Genomic DNA, 5,010 nt, shown 5'->3' with positions numbered 1-5,010 from the left:
AATTTGAATGTAAACAGGCCTTCATATTCATCACTGTCTAGATACTCCTGGTTCAGTTCCCCAGTTACATTGGTTTTCTTCCTATCAACCAAGAAAGGGACAGTGAAAGACAGACTATTCCTATGCAAAGTGACAGGCAAGGGAAAATGCCATCATTTGTTACTTAGTAAGGGTAGTATGTTTGATGCTCTTCACACACAGAGAAGATACAGTGTCTTCACTAAGGCGTTTACAGGCTAACTAGAAGAGACAGCAGTGTTTCAATACCTCTCGGTCATTCAGAAGAAATCCCAGTCTGAAATCCCAGTCAATGGTTTGAGAAGACTTAGTAAGGAAAAGTGGAACCAGTAGCAAATTCCAGTCCTGTGAAGTATTTTATGTTCTGTACAAGGAGAAGAAAAAAGGAAAACCTCCTCACCTTCGCTGGTAGAGTATTCAAAGTCACACTGGGTAACCAAAAAGTATCCTGCCATACATTATTTTCTTGGGGGGAGCTTATGAATTTATGGGCTTGCCCTTCAGCAGGATCCAACTCTATGTGTTACAAGATCAAAAAAAAAAAAAAAAAAAATTGTAAACCTGAGAGCACTTGATTAGTGTTCAGTAGCTTAAGTTATGCCCATCCAGAAGTTCATTGATAATGGTTTTTGTCTGATTTTTTTTTAGAAGACTTAGTAATACACATATCAAAATCATGATTAAACAAGCACAGGCATAAAAATCGGTTCTCTAATAAGCCTTAGTTTAGTGCTTCCTTGAAGGGCCATGTAATATTGACTTTGTCATTGAAACATTATATAGTTGACCACAAAATAAAATTATTTCTTATCACACATGGAAACATAGCTGTTGAGAGATAAGCATAATGTCTTCCCTTCTTTTATGTCGAAGATACAGGAGGTCCCTTTTCCTGTGATATAGTGAATATTTTATGATTTATCTTGCATTTCTAGCTTATTACCAACAGCGTCTCTTGAAAAAAAAAATAATTGTGAAAGCAATGAGTATTGTTTGAATTAATGTCATTTTTATAACTTTGCCTATTTGTTTGGCAGATGGCTTCTGTTTGCCAGTCTGATCTGTCGCATACTCCATCTGGCAGGTCCACTGTAATTCAGGTGTAAGTTTCTGTTTGTTACCTAATATATGTACTAAGTTTGTATAAAAATCTAAGGCTATTTTCTTAGCATCAGCTGGCAGTTTATGGAGTTGGAAAATTCTGATCTCTTTGTTATTTTACTGTGATTTTGAGACTATGTGTGTGCATGTGTATGTGTGTGAGAAGAAACCACAGTTGTGAAAATCCTTTTGTGATAGAAATGGACTTGGTTTTGGAAACACCTTTTGAAAATTTTTTCTTAAAACTTGGGAACCTTCTTTGGTATCATTCATGGGTCATAAAGCATAGGTATGAAATAATGCATTTAATATTTTCAGGAATTTTGTATACCATTAAAATTGTAGGTTGATTTTCAGTGGTGACATAATGCTTTTAATGTACAATAAATCTACTTAACAATGCTGTTATGCATTCCAGTTATTCTCAGCAGTTCACAAACTCCTTGGGTATTTCGTGTGCAGAAATTCAATTTGAAACATGATGATTTCTCTATTTTATTCCCTAATGATAGTCATCAGAAATGTAACTGAATCTAGATACATTTCAGAGATTTTTAAGATACTGGGCCAACTATTGCTCTCATCTTAACAGATTACTTAATATAGAGACTTACTTTAAAGTCCGGGGACCCCTCAATCTGTAGGTGTTATAAATTCTGTATCAATGTAAACAAAATTTCCATTTCCTTTCACCACCAAGAAAATTCCCACAAGTATGTTTTAATGAAAACTTGTAACACAGCTATGTTCTACTTATGGCTGCTGATAGAAGTGTCATTCCTATCTACTCCTCTTTACTAGTTTTGACCTTGGTTCATTATAACTCGGTAGATTCCAACTCATGAAACTGTTTATTTGGCTCTGCAACATGTCTGTTAATAATCAACTGCTGTTTTGCTGTTAGTATGTTTCTGGATAATGTGAAATGTATGAAAAGAAAGACAAATGGCAGTTGTAATTATTTTATAGTTTACAGGAAACAGCCTGAAATTGTTACAGTTATTTTTACATGGGAATATTTTGGAGAAGGATATTCACAAAGGATGATATAAAACTCTCTAGACTCTTGCTACAATTTAATTGGGAAAGATAGACTTGACGTAGCTCTTCTAAATGACTCTCTGCCTTTTTTAATTGAATATAGAGGGAGAGATTAGCCTTATTAGAATAATGTTAGCCTTTATGAACAACCTTCACAGAGATTAATAGGGATGAAAGAGAAATAGAGCACTAATAAATGTGTAAGCCTCTTCAGAAAAGGTCTTAAGTAGGTCTTGTTTTTCTAAACTATTACGAAAACCTTTACATCCAGCAAGGCCAATTCAATTGCAGATGCTCAGTTTCCCCAAATGAGGTCATATAGAATGTAATAGGGATGATACGATCTCTGGGGGTTTTAAATCATTCTGTGTGGTTTTCTATTAATTAAGTAGGACAATTAATATAATCATGTGAAGTTAAATTTCACTTCAGCTCCAATTTCCTTAACATGTTCTGTCCTTTCCAAAACCCACCACTGCTCTTTTGGCTATTTGACAGTAGCTATTTGGATATTGTCACACCGAATACTGAGACTACCAGATAGCAGTAGTAGACTACTGGTAGCAGACCTTTGAAACGGAGAGATCAAAATATGACTGTTCTCAGGAATCTATCTAAGAGCTTAACACAAGAAAACTGCCACGTGGCTGATGTGGAGCCACTAACTATGTGAAAAACTTTGGTGAATGGCAGAAACAGAGTGAAAAGGTGCCCAACCCCTTGCCCTGAATTTTGGTGGCAAAATCCTTTGAAAATGTGAGAATACAGCTATAAATAAAACTAAGTCCAAATACTCAGACAGATGATAATGAAGGCAAACAATGTTAATAACTACTTTCAGATAAGGGATCAAGGAAAGCAATCAGAAGGAAAGATTAGTTGTTTTATCTCAAGATTATCTACAATCAGTTGTTGATAGAATCACAAAGGGTGTTTCAAAGCTGTGCTTTAATTAAGAGATAATCCAGAATTATCACATTTAATTATGTTGTAAAGGTCATTATGTCTCAGTCTTTTTCAGAAATATAACCACAGTGAAGTGAGTTATTAGATTAGAAGAAAAAGAACATGTTACTTCAATGGGTAAAATGACATTGAGCAAGGAATACTAACGTATGTGAACAGCTGATGTTCTTCACTAGATAGACCATTTACAAACTAAGTTGTCACATTCTTGAAGAGACAAAAGTACAAGTAATTAAACTGGATGATTCTGGATTATTTTATGTAATCCAGTGTTTAAGAATGGTTGTTAGTGCAGAATCAGTCTGATCTTCAATAATCTGTTGACTAGGCAATTAGTCATCTTACCTCACACATGTGATTGATAGCTACTTTTAAGCAGGACTCATTTTCAGTACTACTTCTTTCCTCTCTCCCCTTTTTCCCCTGGTAGTTAATTTAAAGATTTTCAAATAAAGTAATCAGAATATCTTGTAAACCAATTACGATGAGATTTGTGCTTTTATTTTTCTTCCCAAATGTTGGCTTTCAACATCTCTTGGAAAGTCCCAAAGCAGTTCTAATGTTTATTTGCCTGTTCTCTTCTTGATGTCATCAAACAACATATTTTTCTACTGAATATTAAAAAGCAACATTAATCATCCAACAGTAAGGGGAAGAGATTCAGCTGGTATAAACAGGCTCCATTGACTTCAACAGAGCTATGACAATTTATGACATAAGAAGATCATGCAGTAAATAGCCTATTAAATCTAAATTAAATGTATAGTTAATTGCATATGGCATATGATTTATAGCACAGTTTGTTCTAGGAATTTCTTGACATGATATCATTACTATTTGGCAAAAGATCTGAAATTTGTTTTTGGAAATTTGGCTTCATTTTAACCATAGCCAGTGGATGTCTAAATAGAGTAAGTGGTAGTAGCAAATCTGTTAGTTTTGTTGCTTAATCTGTGTTAAATATAAAGTATTTATTGTACTATTATTTTAATGCTAGATAATAATGAAGTACAATTTCTTAAAAAGTGCTTTTAAATTTCTTCTTGATTTATATTTAGTTGAATGAACTTCTAATGCTCTGTTCACCTTGATGAACCCATTCAATACTGGAAGCCTGATTCCTCAGAAAATCAAGGCCAGCAGTAAGTAGAGACAAAAATTGCTTTAACTCTAATTTACTTGTGTAATTACTGAATTGCATTGGAACATATCCTGGACATTCGCATAGTTTGTTATTTTAACTGGATGCCAATTTTCATTTTGCATCAGAATAACCATCTTAAATAGACACAAAAAAACCCGGGACAGAAACATCTAGCTTTCTAAAATCAGGCCTCTGGTACCAGGCTCTAAAATACAGGCATGAGAAGCAAATTGCTATTTGCAAAGCAAGAAACAACAGCCAGATTGTTTCTTCTTCACTTACTGTGCACAGTGTGTGTTGGCACTACATTGCAGTAGCTCAGAAATCTCAGACTGTCAGGAAAAACAAACCATGCCCTACAGACAGAGTAGAAGGGTGAAGAAAAAGCACAAAAAGGAAACCAGGAATTCATCTTCATTTAACAAAAGCATGCTATATTTGGCAACAGTGTGGTGGAATCTACTTCTCATTGATGAGTTGTGCATTCCCAGTTTGCCCTTTTTATGCTCCTATTCTCTCTTGTTTCAGCTTACAGTACTAAGCTTGATTTAATGGGCAGTGAAACAAAGAGGGAGGCACATCATTCACACTGATGCTCCTTAATTGCATTCTAATCTGTTTGTTTTAAAGATTCTCTTTCATATTAGGAAATGAAAAGGTATTCTGATTACCCAACAATCCAGCATTGTTTCTTATTTGCATGTCTTTTCTGCATATTTTTAGGACAGTTCGGTTTTACA

The sequence above is a fragment of the Buteo buteo genome, chromosome 26 (genome assembly GCF_964188355.1).
Source record: "Buteo buteo chromosome 26, bButBut1.hap1.1, whole genome shotgun sequence".
Classification (NCBI taxonomy): domain Eukaryota; kingdom Metazoa; phylum Chordata; class Aves; order Accipitriformes; family Accipitridae; genus Buteo; species Buteo buteo.
The sequence above is the reverse complement of the archived record's forward strand: the minus strand, read 5'-3'. Positions refer to the sequence as shown.